Source organism: Eriocheir sinensis, chromosome 3, assembly GCF_024679095.1.
Source record: "Eriocheir sinensis breed Jianghai 21 chromosome 3, ASM2467909v1, whole genome shotgun sequence".
In the NCBI taxonomy this organism is placed as follows: domain Eukaryota; kingdom Metazoa; phylum Arthropoda; class Malacostraca; order Decapoda; family Varunidae; genus Eriocheir; species Eriocheir sinensis.
In genome coordinates this window covers 10163265-10183264 of record NC_066511.1, presented here as the reverse complement: position 1 = coordinate 10183264, position 20000 = coordinate 10163265, and the positions used below count along the sequence as shown (strand labels likewise).

The following is a 20000-nucleotide window of genomic DNA, read 5'->3' as shown; positions in this document are numbered from 1 at the left end:
GGCAAGAAGATGAAGATGAACGTAAGAGGGTAAGAAGGTGAACGGTGAAGGTTGAAGGTGAAAAAAGATGAAGGGGAAAAGTAACGGGGAAGTGATGATAGAGAAGGATGAAAATGGAGAAGGTAGGGTGAAAGGGAGAGGAAAGATGAAATGAGAAAGGAAAGGAGGGGAAGCTGAATGGGGAAGAGGAAGATAAGCAGACGGGAAAGGTGAAGAGGGGAAGGGAAGGGGAAGGAGGAAGGAAGGTGAAGGGGGGAAATTGAGGGAGGATGAAAGTGAAGGAAGGGGGAGGAAGGTGAAGAGGGGAAGGTGAGGATGAGGGTGAAGGGAGGGGAAGGTGAAGGGGGAAGGTGAGGGAGGTCGTAGGGAGGAAAGTGAGGAGGGAAAGGTGAGGGTGAGGGGCAGGGGAAAGTGAGGATGATGATGGAGGGAAGGGAAAGGGGGGAGGAAGGTGGAGAGGGGAAGGTGAGGGAGAATGAAGGTGAGGGAGGTCAAGGGAGAGAAAGGTGAAGAGGGGAAAAGGGGAAGGTGGGGAGGAGGGTTGGGGGTGAGGGGCAGGAGAAGAGGAGGGGAGGTATATCAGGGTCACAACAGCTACCACTCCCTCGGCGCATTGGACACCAGGACAAGTTTTTAACCATCTTTTTTTTTCAGGGGGAGGGGGTTGTGTGTGTGTGTATGTATGTATGTATGTTTAGGAGGGTGGGGGGTGTTGGCATAAGTGTGGGTGTGGATGAGTCTGAGTGTGGGTGTGGGGGGTTGCGCACTACCGCCGCCCCTCATTATGTATGCATCAAGCGTATATTTGAAAGAGCAATAGTTGGATTGATGGTAATTGGAACATGAAGTATGGATTAATATTTCAGCATAATTCCTGGTCAGGGCTTTAACAAATTGTAGCTGCCCGCGTATTGTGTGTGTGACTGTGTGTGGCGTGCAGGCGAGCGGCTACCAGGACCTGTGCACCAGTAGCAGCCCTGTGTGTGGGGAGGGGGAGGGAATGGTGCGGAGGGATGGTGTGTGTCGGGTGAAGGGGGAGTGGAGGGGGAGGAGGGGAGGAGATGGTATGTGGAGTGATAGGGGGGAAGGGGATGGTGTGTGTGTGTGTGTGTGTGTGTGTGTGTGTGTGTGTGTGTGTGTGTGTGTGTGTGTGTGTGTGCTCGTGGCGATATACGGCTCACACGCACGGCCCCTATCGCCTATTTGGAAGTAATTACAAAGTAGTTCACTGCACAATAACAAGAAAAATACGCATTGAAATAAACTCTCTTGACATTAATTAAACACATCATATATTCCGGCGGCTCTTTTTTTCATTTTATTTCGTCCTCACTCAGAGGGCGCCCCAATTATTGCCTTTATCACTACGGGAGGGGGGTGAGGGGGGAGGAGAGGTGGTTCTGATTCCAATACTCACCCCTTCTCCCTCATTCCCCTATATCCCGTTGCCCTTCTCTTCACGTTTTCCTTATACTCTGTTCTTCCTTCTCTCTTCCACCTCCCCTTGCTTCTCCAATATCATTGCTATACTCTATTTCTCTACATTCCCCGTTCCCTGCCCTTCTCTTTACTTCTTCTCTATACTCACTCCTTCTTTCTCTCTTCCACCTCCCCTCGCTTCTCCGATATCATCCCCTTGTTCAATCTACGTCTCTACATCCCCCGTTCCTTCACTCACTCCCTCCTCTTTCCCTTACTTTCTCTTATCTTTTCATACCCGCCTCACCCACCTTTCCTCTACTCAATTTTCCCTCTCTTCTCTTTGATATCCACCCCGACACATTTCCTTTCCCCCTCCCTCTCTTCCTCTTACACACTTACTTTCTTCCTCCCTTTCTTCCTCTCACTCTCCCTCTCCCCCTCCCTCTCTTCCCCTCACACTCCCTCTCCTCCCTCTCTTCCTCCTACACTCCCTTTCCCCTCCTCCTCTTCCTCTCTCACACTCCCTCTCCCCCTCCCTCTCTTCCTCCTACACTCCCTTTCCCCTCCTCCTCTCTTCCTCTCACACACTCCCTCTCCCCTTCCCTCTCTCCCTCTCACATCTTCCTCTCCCCCTCCCTCTCTTCCTCATCATATTTTCCCTCTCTTTCTCATCATACTTTCCCTCTCTTCCTTTCTGATATCCACCCACAGGCATTCCCTCTCCCCTCTCTCCCTCCCCACTCCGCTCCCTTGCACACACCACGACCCTAACAAACAAGCCAGCCTTCAATAAGAGCAATTCGTCTCCGCTTAATTGATCCCTCTTGCTTGTTCAGTCAATTGACCTCTGACATAATTTCTCTTTCACCTTTCGCAGCAATGATTACCAGGTGATAACTCCCACACGTTCCTTTCTTTCACGACATTCTTTTTTTCCTTCAGACCAAACACACATGAACTGCTTTAGTATTGCATGAGGAGGCGGCTGGTAACGCCCTCCTGCAAGACGACTGAAGTGTGAGCTGAGTGGCCCGTTCATCACCAGCTCCGTGTTGACTCTCCCCGCTCCTTTTTATTGACAAACTCGGAAGCTTTTCTATCGATTGTCGTACCTATTCTTACCCTCTGATGCATCTCATACGTATCGTCCTCACACCTTTTTCTTCTTGACACCAATGGAAGCAGTTCAAAAGCAACAAAAACAGGAAAAAAAAGGCCGCTACATGAAAAAAGAAGTCAGTACGAGAGGTCAGTTTCGGCACTACATTAGACTCAGTTGCATGTCGTGGCTTCTTCAGTCAAAACACACATGAACTCTCAGTCTGCGGCACAGTCATTTATTTACCTTTCTTTTTTGTTGTTGTTATAATCCCCCTCTCCCTCAATTGCCACCTGCCACCTCGTAACCTTCCTTCCTTCCAGCTACGTTCACCACACAAATGACAAAGTATATACACAGATGTCTGTTATGCACGATTCTCAATTCTACTCTTTGATAAATAGTTCTACGTGATATTAACGAACATCCCTGACACTACATTCGGTTGGTGATAAATTAATAGCTATTTATCGACGAATGGGAATGAATAAGCTGTAATTAAGTGAAACAAAAATAGATTGGCTTTGGCAGTGCACATCGATCGATTTCTACATCCTCGTTTCCCCTACTACCCCTCCATTACATAAACAAGACAGACAAATGACGACTCCTACCACCAAAAGCGAATTCATAAAACCAATACGAAAAGTTCCCCGCGTAACCACGGCCTACACTCGCTTGTTTATGTAGGACGTACGTTTATACCCAAAGCCGGTCACGTCCCGACTAGCCAATAACCTAAAATATTACCTGCCGCTCGGGGCTTCAAAAAGTTGCCGCCACTGTCAGTAACGGCGATTATTTAATGTGGCTATACCTCCATCCCTCTCACCCCACTCACTTCTCATTCTCAGCCTATACCTCCATCCCTCTCACCCCTCTCACCTCTCACTCTCAGCCTATACCTCCATCCCTCTCACCCCTCTCATCTCTCACTCTCAGCCTATACCTCCATCCCTCTCACCCCTCTCACCTCTCACTCTCAGCCTATACCTCCATCCCTCTCACCCCTCTCACCTCTCACTCTCAGCCTATACCTCCATCCCTCTCACCCCTCTCATCTCTCACTCTCAGCCTATACCTCCATCCCTCTCACCCCTCACACCTCTCAAAATCATCCAAAACCACCATCCCTCTCACCCCTCTCCATCCCTCTCACCTCAGCCTATACCTCCATCCCTCTCACCCCTCTCATCTCTCACTCTCAGCCTATACCTCCATCCCTCTCACCCCTCTCACCTCTCACTCTCAGCCTATACCTCCATCCCTCTCACCTCCCACTCCATCCCTCTCACCTCCCACGATGTACCAATACCTCCATCCCTCTCACCCCCACTCACCTCTCACTCTCAACCTATACCTCTATCCCTCACACCTCCCACTGTGTACCAATACCTCCATCCCTCTCACCGCAACTCCATCCCTCTCACCTCCCACTCTGTACCAATACCTCCATCCCTCTCACCTCCCACTGTGTACCTATACGTCCATCCCTCTCACCTTTCACAACCTTTACCACTCACCAAGATATGTTTCCTCTCACCTGTATTAGTACGCTATCTAATTAATCAGCTTCCATACTGAAGTTCAAAATTGTAAGTAGTGAGTTATTTTTCCCCTCGTCCCTCCCACCACACACAACCTCATCAGTGTGATCATCCTTTCCCCTGGTCTGCATGGCGCTTTCTTAATAGGCCTGTTTCCTCCTTGAAGCTCATTAGCAGAGGATAAATAATGTCTGATAATCCTCAGTTCTAAACACAGACTTGGCATATCTCTTCATATCATTAGCGTGAAAGTAATGGTTTTCGCCTGATAGTCTCCTATTCCGACTTCATTTCAGCCTGACTATAAAGGAAGGATAATCACTGAAAGCTCGATTCCTGAACATGCAAGGAACGGACGTAGACTTGTAAGAAGACCGTGTAAAGAATAATAACAAAAAAAATTATGATACTTGAGTGGTGTTCCAGAAGCAGCCTCCACGATGCTTCAGAACCACCAACGCTAACAGGTTTTTATATTATCACCGTTATTATCATTATTATTATTATTATTTTTTTTTTTTTTTTTTTATTATTATTATCATTATTATTATTGTTATTATCACTGTGTATCACTATGATTGTTTTTATATGAGAGAGAGAGAGAGAGAGAGAGAGAGAGAGAGAGAGAGAGAGAGAGAGAGAGAGAGAGAGAGAGAGAGAGAGAGAGAGAGAGAGAGAGAGAGAGAGAGAGACCCACTTCCTCTTCGTACTATACCCTTGATTAAAAAAAAAGAGAGAGAGAGAGAGAGAGAGAGAGAGAGAGAGAGAGAGAGAGAGAGAGAGAGAGAGAGAGAGAGAGAGAGAGAGAGAGAGAGAGAGAGAGAGAGAGAGAGAGAGAGAGAGAGAGAGAAACTTCCGTTAGTCCTTTTCTAGATCCTTGTTTTAGCGCGACAACTCTCACAACTTTCTCCCTCACCCCTGCAGACACCACTAATGAGGCGTCTTTGCGGTTAATGCCCAATTACGTCCTGGGCGAACAATGGCACAGCGAGGCCGAGCAGGGTAAGCGCTACGTCATTGGTTGCTGAGCTTCCAATGGTGTGAGAACGACGCAGGGGAGTGACAAGGGCTCAGTACGGTGCACGTAAGGTCGGGGCGAGGCGCCGCCGCGAGATGATGAATAAGTGCTGGTCCCGGCTGTCGGTCAACCATGGTTCCTGCCACATACTTGTTTAATAATGATTAAGTAGTTGTAAGAAAAATGTTGATAAAGTGAAAAGTCCGTAATATATATATTTTTTTTTATAAAATGTACTGTCATTTATTATTTTGATCATGTTCTTACCACAGTAGCAAAAATATGATATATTACTAGCACTCTAAAATCGCTGTGATAGATCTTTATCATTACAATTACTGAGCAATATTACCCTATTTCTATCACTGCTGAAAAGATTCGCGAAAAGACAAGCCACAAACTGCACAATTATCTCCCGTATCACAGACGTTAAGGTTTTTTTTGTTTGTTTGTTTTTTTTTTTACGTCGCGGCCTATTGCGCCGGTAGGGTTCTCCCCGGTGGGGCCTGATGGTCAGCCCGAGGTTTCTTCCCGGTGGGGCCTGATGGTCGGCCCAGCCCGTTCTGGCGCAGGCGTGTGTTTATAGTGGCGCCATCTTGTGTTGGCTCATGCTGCCCCCCGGAACTCAACTTTGAGCCTCTCTTTGGAGAGGTTATCTAAAGCCGTGGTTGATGGATGGTCTTCAGGCCAGCATGTGGTAGTCTTAGGCCACTCGGCGGTGACTGAAAAACCTCAGCTGTGCGGCGGCCAGGATTCGAACCCGCGTCCCTCCTGGAGCTCCTGAACGCGGGGCCGTCACGCTAACCACTCAGCTCTGCAATGCAAGTTACTGCCCCTTCGAATGACAGATTGAATAGGCAAATTAATTATTATGTGATTTCCTCCGTTCACGTTGAGCATCCACTTCAGTCAACTCAGCAACATCACCCTTACTAAGCGGCATGCCTCAGAGCAGCCCATCATCATCTCACATCACCATGCTCTGAAAAAAAATGCATGGCATGGTCATTCCATATTACACAAACGACGGAACCCAGATTGTGGCCTCTTTTGGAACCCTTGAGTACCATGACGCCTTGGTAGAAAGATGCGACTAACCTAAACAGTGACGAGAGAGATGGGCCATACATACAAACAAGATGCCCCATAAACCATCCTCACAACTGAACTATTAATAAACCTACACCATACGACCGTGCACTCCAGCTGTCTATCCTGCCCCCCATCCACCCCACCCCACCCACTGTACCTTCCCTAACTCGTCCCCCTCTTCTGCCTCTACCCTTGATAAAAAAAGAGGGGTCACAGGAGGCCTCACAATGTGGATTCTCTTCAGTGTTTGCGTGGGTCTGCGCGTGAATGGAGCCGCCGCCCTGACTCCCTATTCACCCCACCTCTCTCTGTTTACTAACAAAATTCCATCAAAAAATAAGGCTGAAAAGTAAGAGTGCGTCCATCCTACCTGAGAGAGAGAGAGAGAGAGAGAGAGAGAGAGAGAGAGAGAGAGAGAGAGAGAGAGAGAGAGAGAGAGAGAGAGAGAGAGAGAGAGAGAGAGAGAGAGAGAGAGAGAGAGAGAGAGAGAGAGAGAGAGAGAGAGAGAGAGAGAGAGAGAGAGAGAGAGAGAGAGAGAGAGAGAGAGAGAGAGAGAGAGAGAGAGAGAGAGAGAGAGAGAGAGAGAGAGAGAGAGAGAGAGAGAGAGAGAGAGAGAGAGAGAGAGAGAGAGAGAGAGAGAGAGAGAGAGAGAGAGAGAGAGAGAGAGAGAGAGAGAGAGAGAGAGAGAGAGAGAGAGAGAGAGAGAGAGAGAGAGAGAGAGAGAGAGAGGATTCTCAAAACTACTTGCTGTGATGGTGGTGGTAGTGGTAATAGTCGTGATAGAGGTGGTGGTGGTACTGGTGGTGACAGCGGTTCTAGTAGTGGTAGTGGTGGTGGTGACGGTATTAGTAGTGCTGGTGCTTTTAATGCTTCCGTGATGCTTGTGTTGCCTCGATGTTTGCCTTTCCCTGTTCCCGCCATTACCGCAGCAGCCTTCATTCACGGCGAGGACCGCGAGGGTGTTTTAGCGCTGAACGGGTCTCGGCTGAAAGGCAAACTGCGGTGTGAGCGATTCTTTCCTCCTTTTAGCAGTGACGTTAGTGGTTCTACGTTTTTAAGGGCGGATCGTGCGAGGCAGCTGTCACAATGTTGGTTTTAGCTGAGAGAGAGAGAGAGAGAGAGAGAGAGAGAGAGAGAGAGAGAGAGAGAGAGAGAGAGAGAGAGAGAGAGAGAGAGAATTACATAGATAACCAGACCACACTGCCCAAGGGTCCAAACTAGGTGGTTTGTCCTAAACCTAAGTGACAGTTGTTATGCGGCCACCATGGCGTTGACACTGACCTAGTGAACATTGAGATAGAGGAGACAGCGGTCAAGATTATTCTTAAACGATGCAATTGAGTTACACTGCACCGCTGATGGTGGTAATCTGTTCCAATCTCGAGCGACAGCATTAGTGAAAAGGAATTTTGTGCAATCTGAATGAACTTGTCTACATTTGAGTTTAGCGCCATTATTTCTCGTTCGTGTCGAATCATCCATCACAAACAGCTTGGTCGGATCCACGTTGGTAAAACCGTTAAGTATTTTAAAGCACTCGATCAGTTTTCCTCTGAGGCGGCGTTTTTCAAGAGAAAACAGGTTTAGATGTGACAGCCTTTCCTCGTAGGGTTTGTTTCGGAATGAAGGAATCATCTTGGTTGCTCTACGCTGAACACCTTCTAATTTAGCAATGTCTTTCGCATGGTGGGGAGACCAAAACTGCACGACATACTCCAAATGAGGTCTGACGAAACTATTATACAAAGGTAGCATAACATCTTTATTCTTGAATGAAAAAAATTTCTTAATCAAACCGATCTTCCTGTTTGCTTTTTTAACGGACTCGTTGCACTGCTGGGAAAACTTGAGGTAAGACGCGACTGTGACGCCAAGATCTTTGACCGAGTGAACGCCTTTAACTTTAACGCCGCACATTTCATAGTCCTTCTTTATATTTCTAGATCCAACCTGCAGAATCTGGCACTTGTTTATATTAAAAGGCAGTTCCCATTTTACTGACCAATCTGATATTTTACGCAAATCTTCTTGTAGGCTCCGCCTGTCACATTCCGTAAGTACCACATTGCCGATTTTCGTGTCGTCCGCAAATTTACTAATGAAATTATTGAGACCAAGGTCGATGTCGTTGATGTAAATGACGAAGAGAACGGGTCCCAGGACAGAGCCTTGGGGGACACCACTAGTGACTGGCATCCACTCAGAGGTCACTCCATTTATTACAACTCTTTGCTTTCTATTGCTTTGGCAGTACTTGATCCATTCGTGAAGCTTACCCCCGATACCTATTTCCTTGATTTTATGAAGCAACTTGTAGTGTGGGACTTTATCAAACGCATTCTGGAAGTCCAAATAAAATTAATATCAAGTGATTTAGAAACATCATAGACTGCAAAAAGCTCGTTATAGAACGTTAATAGATTCGACAAACAAGAGAGAGAGAGAGAGAGAGAGAGAAAGGAGGGGGGGTGGGGAAGAAAAAATATATAGCAGTTCCGCGAAGTGTTGTTCTCATCTTACTTTCTTTTCCGTCTTCCATTCTAGATACAACAATGACATTTAATTAGGCAGGAGGCAGCAAGCTTTTTTCCGTGGCAAAAATACCCATCTATATTAATTTCATTTCCTCAATTTTTTTTTCAGTTTCAACGTTGAGGAAATAACGTGCTATGCAGAAATTTAATTATGTCTTGGAAATACAACCCTGATATTTTTGGTTGGGAGGAGGGGGGGAGTCCGTGACCACGAGAGCGTATCAGTTCAGTGACAGTTAAAAGCATTGATCAGTCTATGGCAATAGCTTCCTTCCTGTAGTACCTGCAAGCATGAAGTGGACAACTGCGTCATTCCATGTTTTCTGCAATCATTAGTACGTTTTGACGTATCGAGGGAAAAAACTGAACTAATATTTTACTTAATTATTTATCCCTGTGGCGTCGGCGTGCTCCAAGGCAATCGTTATGAAGTTAACACTACCGGGGAAAATTCTTAAATATGGTAAATACGGCAAGCAACCCAAAGTAATAAATAAACTAAGCTATTACATAATAATGTGGGTATTTTTTTGCAATAGTTCCGTGTCTCTTAGAATACTGCAACGCACACAGCACAAAGGAAAGTTGAAAGACCTTGACATGCATGCAAAAATATTAGAGGAAACACGTAATATCTTTGCAATAGCTCCGAGAACCGATGGGAATGGCTCACTGTTTGGGGAGGTCACTATCCTCTAAGTTACGATAAGCAGTTGGGGTAGTAGAAAAAGGGGCGTGTTGGTATCGGAAGCAAATTTCCCCAATAGTAATTGGATGGAAGCGAAATCCCCCGATAAATTGTGAATCAGTTCCACTAATTCTTCCCACCCAAAAGCCCGCTTTGCCTCAGTTCACCAAGTTAGTGGGGGCTGAAAAAAAACGAGGCTGAGCTACTGAAAAGAGTTACTACAGTTTGGATTTTTACCTCACTACAAATAAACTGAAACTATATATCAATAAATAATAAAAACTGAAGTACCATAGATATACGAGTACTTGTCAAACCTTCCTCTTGTTAAGGTCACAACTCCACCTCTAAAATTCTCTTTTTTTGTGTGTGTGTGTGTGTAAATCTATGCGATTCATGTGGACGGCATACAGCGATGGAAAAAGACATCACCCCAAAAAAATCATACTCCTAGCTATATTAGAAGGGTTGAATTTTCCTATACTCTCACCATCCTTTTCGTCTTTTTCCCTCTAACGAAACAATGAATTATCGTTTTGGTGGAACTCAATACTCTGCCCCAAAACGTACTAATTAACTAACTAAGTAGGGGAAATACGTAATGTGGTGAGTGCAATGAGGAAACGACACTGTAACAACTGTAATGGGATATAATTGTGAAAAAAAGCTCATTCTTTTTACTTCCACATTTTAGTGCTTACGTTGTTGACTAACCCCTAAAAAACGCACTGTGATGGATTTATTACCACACGAAAAACACCAACACATGTTTCCTTTTACTTACTCGCTTACTATATCTTTCTTCCCACGACACTTTACGGCGTTCCATCGAGGTGAGATTAGTTACGAGACTAGTTCCGGTCGCGTGATAGATACAATAACACTTTTCTTCCCCTCTAGTGCTGTAATGAGGCTGTTCGTCCCGTGAGTGGGGTGGCTGGAATGTAGTGTTACGAGCCTAGTAGTAGTGCCTCGCGCCATGATGAGTAGTGGTAACGGAGGCGGGTTTACAGATATCGCCGCTATTTCTGCTGCGGTGCTGTGACAAAACCACCCACCCACACCAACTGCAAACACCACTTCTATGAATAAAAACTCCAGAAATAAACAACAATATCATCCCCCGCACCCTGAGTAGCGATAACGGTGGCGGGTTTACAGATATCGTCGCTCTTTCTGCTGTGGTGCTGTGACAAAACCACTCACCCACACCAACTGCAAACACCACTTCTATGAATAAAGAAACACAAACACCTGAAATATAGAGCAATATCATACCCACCTAATGAAAGGTTCCAGGATACCATGCTCAGGTGAAGTGTTTCGTATATGTATAAATTTAATCTCAACGCACGTGGGAGGCTAATGAACACTTGCACTTCATGACTGAGGAAGTGTTGTGACCCCGCGGAAATTGAACACTGACGGAACTCTTGTAAAACACGCAACCACCGTGCGACGAAGAACATAAACTTGTCCCTAACACGAATCACACAAACAACTGCAGAAGTAACTGGAGGAACGTGTCCTTTACCTTTCACTTCAGCGGGGAGGTGTGATGGTCGTAGTTATAATGGTACTAGTCGCCTCAGGTCGGGAGTGGTGGTGGTGGTGGTTGTGTGGAGGGGGTGACTGGAGGGTAGCAGTAAAGGCTCAGCGAGGGTCAGTCCACCGCGTCCTGCCGACAAGGCGCGGCACGGCACCGTACTTGTGACATCCCGACTCAACATGACTCATATTCCACTTGGCTGTTAGGGAAATAAAACAATGATAGTGATTACAATAGTTTCCCTAACCAAGGAAAATCTATTACAGTTAATGTTGACTGTCAAAGAAAAAGAAATTAGTAGAGACTAAAACTATCTATAGTAGCATATTCAATATTCCCCCCAAAATGCGGACATTTCTGAAGAAAAAAATATTAAACAGCAACCTCATTGACACCTGAAATAATTAATCAGTGACGGTTTACCTCTGTGGTGCATTTTTTTTTTTTTTTACAAATATCCTCAATTGATACCAACTAGCTCTCAAGGCAGCGCTGCCCTTTTCATCGCGAGGTTGGTGCCCGAGGTGGATACTCGTTACTTTGAGGACACTAGCTGGGCACACTTGTGAAAAATTCAATGGAATTCCGAGAATCGGCGTAAAAAAATAAACAAATTAAAGGCAACACTATTCAGTGACGTGAGGAATGGATATTGAACTTTGTAGTGTGTGTGTGTGTGTGTGTGTGTGTGTGTGTGTGTGTGTGTGTGTGTGTGTGTTCAGACTAGTTTGTACTAAATGTCTTTTTTCTTGCAAAAAAGTAAAAGGTTTGACATTTTTGCACACCGTTAACGTAAATATCTGAAAGTTATATGATTGCAGGTTGGTAAGGTTGGGCAATGCTTCGTCTCGTAATGAACGTCATTTAAATGTATACCGCGACTACTGCACTTTTCTTGCCAAGCTCGTAGTTCAAATCGCAGGAAAGTGGCCCACGAATACCACCTATACAAGGAGTGCATGTACGTGCTCGTTAACGATGATAGGTCTTCCACCCTGCCTGGGAGAGAATTGTTCTCCTGAGGGTCTTAGGCGGTACCACGCTAATGATCGCGACACACGCTGCTCCACTCAATGCCTCCCCACCTCCTTATCTTCCCTCACCGGAAACTATTACTCATAGGCCCCATTAACAACCCTATATTCTGGGGATAATCAGACTTACGTGGCGCAGGAGGTGCTACAGCAGCGAAACGAAACAAACACGTCCTGCTAATTATGAATAATTCGACAGAAACTCATTATTCGTATGTATTACCAGCAGTGGATTTCAGAGAAAGCCAACAAGAGGGAGATACAACCTAACACCTTCATGGTTTAGTGATTGCGGCAAGCCTAGCTACGATCTTCATAGCCGAATCTGGACTATCTGTGCATATTTAACCAATGTGTTCCTCTTTGTCAGATTTTTTAGACGTCCCATTAGTATTACATTATGTGGCTAGTTTGGCTGCTTAATTCCATCTTTGGGACGGAGTTAATTAGAAGTGTTGGACTTTCGCAGCACCAAGTCGACATATTACAAACTCATTCGTAAAAAAAAATGTATATAAAGAGACTAATGCGACGCTAAAGAAAATCAGGTGCTAATCTTGAGAATGGATCAATATAAATTGAAACTTCAACAATCGTCCGGCAGCAATGGATACATGTTCACCTAAACTTCTGAGGTATAAAATAGACTAATAAATATACCGATTTAGGCGTTGAAGCAACGAATAAGGTGATATATATGTGTATATATATATATATATATATATATATATATATATATATATATATATATATATATATATATATATATATATATATATATATATATATATATATATATATATATATATATATATATATATATATATATATATATATATATATATATATATATATATATATATATATATATATATATATATATATATATATATATATATATATATATATATATATATATATATATATATATATATATATATATATATATATATATATATATATATATATATATATATATATATATATATATAGAAATATATATAATCGAAATTGTGGACGATTGCATGGAGAGAGAGAGAGAGAGAGAGAGAGAGAGAGAGAGAGAGAGAGAGACAATGATATCAGCGGAGTGCGTGCGTACCTGCAGAAAATAGATCCAAATAAATCTCCGGGCCCCGACAATTTATCTCCTCGCGTGTTGAGAGAATGTAGTCAACAGCTAGAATTACCCATAACATTAATATTCAACAAGTCATTAGCACAGGCCAGTGTGCCTCTCGAGTGGAAAAAAGCCAATATTACTCCGATCTTTAAAAAAGGAGATAAAAAACAAGCCAGTAATTGTCGTCCTATCAGCCTTACGTCTGTCCTAATTAAACTATTCGAAAAAATGATCAGGGATAAAATGATCACTTTCCTTGAAACAAATGATTTGATAACTGATAGTCAGCACGGATTTCGTAGTAATCGGTCTTGCCTTACCAACCTATTAACTTTTTTTCAACGATGTTTATACATGTTGGGACGCCCGAAGCCCATATGACGTAATTTACCTAGATTTTCAGAAAGCGTTTGATAAAGTTCCTCACGTTAGACTTATTTCTAAACTGCGTTCCCACGGTATTAATGACCATCTATGTGCGTGGATTCATGACTGGCTCACCGACAGAGAACAACGTGTAGTTCTTAATGGTGAAGCATCGGATTGGCAACCCGTCACCAGTGGCGTGCCCCTAGGTTCGGTCCTGGGGCCAACACTATTCATAATTTACGTGAACGACTTAGAAACTGATATTCTATCAAAAGTAGCCGACGACACCAAATTAGGAGGTACGGTAATGAACAGTCAAAGTTGCGAAAACATTCAATCAGACTTAATAAGACTTGCCGACTGGAGCGAAAAATGGCAAATGAGTTTTAACGTAGATAAATGTAAAGTAATGCACATAGGTGAAAAAAACTCTAACTTTAAATATCAGATTCAAGGACATGAGCTCAGCGAAGTAAAACAAGAAAAAGATCTTGGTGTCATTATCAGTAACACTCTTAAAATGAGTGATCAATGTTCTGCAGCGAGTAAAAAAGCCAATATGATGTTAGGATTAATCTCAAGAAACTTTGATTATAAATCACCCGAACTTATGAAAAGATTATATTTAGCATTTGTAAGACCACACCTAGAATACGCCGTTCAGTTCTGGTCACCGAACTATATCAAAGATCAAGTTTTGCTAGAAAGGATACAGCGACGAGCAACCAAACAAATTCCAGCGCTCCGAAACTTGCCATATGACGAGCGTTTAAAGCGTCTTGATATGTTTTCCCTAAAAAAGCGAAGGATAAGAGGAGACTTAGTTAAAGTGTTCAAAATCCTTAATGGATTCGACAACATTAACCCAGATAGTCTATTTCAGAGAGACACCAACACAATAACACGCAGCAACGGTATGAAGTTAAAGGGAAACCGATGTAACACATTGATGCGCAAAATTTTGTCCAATAATAGAGTCGTCGATCACTGGAATAGACTCCCACCGTCAGTAGTTAGCGCACAGAGTATCAATAGCTTCAAGTCTTCATTGGATAAGTATTTCAGGGATATAAGATTATACTAACCCTTCTTCGCATGTTTTCAGACAGATTGCAGCAAGACGTCAACCTAAATTCATATTATTCTCCCCCACAACCTAGATTGCAAGTAGCGTAAGTTAACAATAGAGTAAAGCAACAGTTAATGTCCGCATGACAGGTGGAGTGAGGTGTGGGTGCAGTAAGGTGACAGGTTACTGGTGCCGTGCCTAGTACCGCCGGTAAAACGAGGATCAAGCCTCCACCTGTGCCCCTGAAACTACACCTCACCCATCTTGAGTATTAGGGGGGATCCTGAGGCTGCCCTGTGCAGGCCACTCGTCCTCTTCCATTCTCCTTGTGTTTCTGTGTTTTTATGTTCTTATGTAATGAAGTCATTTTCCCCCACAGCTTAGGTTACCAGTAGTGTAAGTTAAGGGTAGTAATTTCCTCTTATTTCTCTCTTTACTGTAAAATTTCCATGTCCCTTTCTTCCTTAAAGGTACATGGTGTTCTCTTCTAACTATTTCCTGCCGGCACGTTGCCGGAGGGAGAGGTGGGTGGGGAGGAGCCTTCATCTTTTCTGTCCTGTCCTACCACACGTAGATTACTAGTAGTAGCGGTAGTAAACAGACACCCTCGCCATAGACCGATAGGTCTTCTGGTGTCTGTTCTTCCTATGTATTCCTATGTATATATATATATATATAGAGAGAGAGAGAGAGAGAGAGAGAAATATATCATCCCCAATCCATATTTTTGCTCCATTCACCACCACCATCACCACCACCACCAGCCTCACTGCCACCACAAAGGCCACCACCACCACCACCAGCCTCACTGCCCTTGCCTCCCCGCGTTCGTTCGCCTTTCTCCTCGTCTCCCATTCCTCTCCGCTTGATGCCGCACCAAAACAAGAATGTAATAAGAACGCCGCCTGTGTTCGCATCCAAATCTGGAAATAATAAATTATTCTCGATGCTGGGAATCTCGCCGGGGCGGGGAGGGAGGCGACGAGCGTGTGACGGCCCCAAGAACGAAACTCCTGAGGTAATGTGTGTCCACCGGAGCCTTAGTTGCGGCGTGGTCTTTGTGTCGCAGCTGCCGCGGGCCCGAGAGGTGATAATGCCTAAGCTTTGGGAATGGGATACAATAGGATAAATGAGGGACATGATCAATTTCAATTATATGGCAGATTACTCAGATTTCCAACAGGTGTGTGGGTTCACGCGAAAGCTTATTATGTTGCTTCAATTAAATTAAGATTCCTTTCTCTCTCTCTCTCTCTCTCTCTCAAGCTCTATTATATGGAATATGTAAAGAGACTGTAAGGTCGTTGTTGTGCTCCATCGTGTGTGTGTGTGTGTGTGTGTGTGTGTGCGCTCACGCAAAAAAGAAATATGACATGTTCAGAGTGTGAAACAGGAGGAAAAGATTTAACGAGGTAGATTTTTTAGAGGGGAGGTGGAGATGCTGGCTGAGTGGTCACCATGCCAGCGCGGTGTCCAGGAGGACGCAGGTTCGCGTTCAGCCCGTCTCTACAGACAAGCTGGCGATTTTTTAGTCACCGCCGAGTGGTCTTAAACTACCCACATGATGTCCTGAAGATCATCTATCAATCCAGACTCTAGATTCTCTAAAATATTATCAAAGAGCTCCGGGGGGCATCATGAGCCAAGCAAGATGGCGCCATTATAAGCACTTGCCTGCGCCATAACGGGCTGGGCCAACCACCAGACCCCACCAACAAAAGCCTATCGGCGTCATAGGCGAAACGTAAAAAAGAAAAAAGAAATATAAATAAATAAATAAATAAATAAATAAATAAAATAAAATAATATAACACCGCCAGCCACGAAAGAGTGGCACAGTGAAGCCGGTAGAAAGGACTCACACCATGAGGGCGAGCAAAAATATAATAAGTATCGTACAAGCCAGGAGTATGGGAGGCAGAATGGTAATAAAAAATTTAAAGTAATCATGTGGCAAGTTTGAGGCACAGACAAATAGACTTACAACAACAATTTACTGGAAGGGCCCTGTGCCTACACCTGATCTTCGAGTCAAAGGGAGGAGAAAAACATCGCCACACAGAAATCATTGCCCAGGAAAACATTGCCGAAAGGTCGTTGCGAGGAAACCATAAATCATTCCAATCATATGCGGGCGATTATTGATTGATTAGTGATATCGTGCTAAAAGTCAATAATAATAAATAACAAATAAACAAATACATTCATCATCACCATCATCTCTCTGCGTCATTCCGCCCCAGGACGTAAGCCTCTATCAAGTGTTTCAATTCGTTTACGTCCTGTGCCTTTAGGTTCCAATTTCGCTGTAAACGGTTGTAAACTTTTTAATTTCATCACATCATCTGCTGAACGGCTTCCCCTTGTGTCTGTTTGTCAGTCTGTCACTTCTCGTTCATATGTTATCCTCTCTCCTACAAATCCCTCTCTCCTACATATGTGCTCTGACTATAGCCATTTTTTTTCTATATTACGTCATCTACTGTCCTCATTTTCTTGTCCACTTGCAGTTCTACTTATCCATGATGGTGATTCCCAACATCAGTCTCTCCATCCCTCTTTGGGCACTTCTCAATATCCTTTTCAAACACTTGGTCACTGTCCATGTCTCTGATCCATACATCACGACGGGAGACTGAAAACCCTTCGGTGGAGCCCCTTTCATTGTATCACTTTTATTATCTTGTTTCCGAAAGCACTCCAGACCTTTTTTATTCGATCCTCGTGTGGAACTTGTTTGCATGTTTTCCTAAGTATACATCTTTATTCACTGTTTCTTGAACGGCTATTTGTTCCAGGAGCGACTATTTTGGTGCGGTGACCAGCCTTGTGTACTTAAACGATCTAGTGCAGCCACAATAAGACAGCGGTAATCCTACTATAAGGGTTTGTTAGTACCAGCTGACAATGAATGATGCTCCACCACACTGCCAAAAGCCAGCATTGTAGGGTACTGGTTGTTCCCTCCCATAAATGACCAGAAAAATAAATTCATAAATAAATAAAGCAGGAGTGGTGTGTGGAAGATGGAGGGAGCGATAAATCCACCTCGAAATATATAGTGCGCTCTTCCCTTCACGCCGGAAGAAAAAATGTTAATTAACTGGGCTATGTTCACTTTTTTTTTCGTTAAGTCTGATAACGACTTCCTATAATTGCTGTAAATCCTCAGTAAATAGCTATTCTAGACAGATGCGTGTGTGTGTGTGTGTGTGTGTGTGTGTGTGTGTGTGTGTAACTATGCAACAGGAACACAAAGAGAAGACTCCTCAATTAGCGGTGTTACCCTCCAACCTAACACTCCGCCCTGATGTAATCACCCCTACCATCGTCCACTTCAACAACTACCATCATCCACCTCCACCATCACCCCTACACTACCACCACCACCATCACCCCCACCACCATCACCACTACACTACCACCACCACCATCACCCCCACCACCAGCCCTCACCGTCATTCTCACACCACCACCACCATCACCCCTACACTACCACCACCACCATCACCCCCACCACCAGCCCTCACCGTCATTCTCACATCACCACCACCATCACCCCTACACTACCACCACCACCATCACCCCTACACTACCACCACCACCATCCCTCACCGTCATTCTCACACCACCACCACCATCACCCCCCACCACCACCATCAACCCCACAACCAGCCCTCACCGTCATTCTCACATCACCACCACCATCACCCCTACACTACCACCACCACCATCACCCCTACACTACCACCACCACCAGCCTTCACCGTAATTCTCTCACCACCACCACCATCACCCCTACACTACCACCACCACCATCCCTCACCGTCATTCTCACACCACCACCACCATCACCCCCCACCACCAGCCCCCACAGTCATTTCCACACCACCACCACCACCACACCACTACCATCACCATCATCCCCACACCACAACCACCACATTACCACCCACCATCACCCACCACCAACATTACCCTTACACTACCACCACCACCACCACCATAACCCCCATACTACACTCCACACCACCACCACCCACCACCACCACCACAAGCAAAAGGGCCATTATACTACGGGACACCATCGATTCCTGGTCCTCGCCGGCGGTCAGCAGCGCCACTTCCCCGCGTCTCCTATTACCGGCACTTGATTGATTGCCGCTGAAAGGAGCTGTGTGACCTCGTGTGTGTCACCGTGAAAAATGAGCGAAAGAAATGAATACCATGCAAGGGGGAAGAAAATATACAAGACGAAACTCGATAGGAAATGTAAAGACACGACGATCTTCTTATGCCACACACACACACACACACACACACTCGCCCTCGCACGCACGCAAGCGTGCGCGCGCGCGCGCACACACACACACACACACACACACACACACACACACACACACACACAATGTGGAACAAGGAAGGGCTGCAGGGGATTTCTATTATTCATATTTCACTGAAAACCAAGGGACGGGAGAGACATATTGAGAGAAGGATGGAAAAGAAAACACCTCCGGAAATCTGGGTCCATCATTCATTTCTCTTTTAAACAGAAAAGGAGCAGCTCAAGGACGCAAAAAGAACTAGACGCAAAGCACTCGGAGAGTGAACACCTCCGCCAAAGATTGTCCTGATAATTAGTATGGGCATCAACTGTGATCCTATGCATCATATGGAAGCATTTGTTTCGAAATTTGATGAAATTCATTTTTTTACTTTGACCTTGGGCGAATTTTTCGAGGTCAAGGTCAAGTCCATGCAAGGTGCTTTTTTTTTTTTTTTTTTTTTTTACGTCTTGGCCTATTGCGCCGGTAGGCTTCTTCCCGGTGGATCCTGATGGCCGGTCCAAGGCTTCTTCCCGGTGGGTACTGCTGGTCGGCCCAGCCCGTTCTGGCGCAGGCGAGTGTTTATAGTGGCGCCATCTTGCATTGGCTCATGCTGCCCTCCCGGAGCTCATCTTTAAACCTAGAATCTAGAGTCCGGGTTGATAGGTGGTCTTCTGGACAGCATGTGGGTAGTTTTTTTTTTTAAGCCACTCGGCGGCGGCTGAAAAATCCCAGCTTGGTGGCACCGGTCGGGGATTGAACTCGCGTCCTCCTGAACGCGGGGCCGTCTTGCTATCAGTTCAGCCACCGCCTACCCCATCTGGAACCATTTGTTTCGAAATTTGATGAAATTCTATTTTTTGGAAAGTTTGACCTAGGGCGAACTTTTCGAGGTCAAGGTCAAGGCCATGCAAGGTGCGTCTTTTCATGAGCTAAAATATGAACCAAGTCTGAAGTCTCTACGATGACGAAAACCGAAGTTATGGCTAATCTGACGTTTTGTGCGACCTTGACCTTGACCTTTGACCTTTGACATCAAAAATTTAGTGGGCTCTATTATGGCTGGACACGAAGCTTCCCTGAAAAACTGGTTGAGATATCCGCAAAATTGTGCACAGGAGACTGTCAACG

General features: G+C 44.8%; 1 long non-coding RNA gene across 2 annotated transcripts in view; it reads right to left on the bottom strand.

The window, feature by feature from the left end:
• The window catches only part of LOC127004924 (uncharacterized), a 45185-nt gene that overhangs the window by 10528 nt on the left and 14657 nt on the right, over positions 1 to 20000 (bottom strand). For both annotated transcript variants that reach the window (XR_007758111.1, XR_007758118.1), the window contains exon 2: positions 10935 to 11148. This is a non-coding gene — a long non-coding RNA (uncharacterized LOC127004924). The remainder of the gene's footprint in view (positions 1 to 10934; positions 11149 to 20000) is intronic.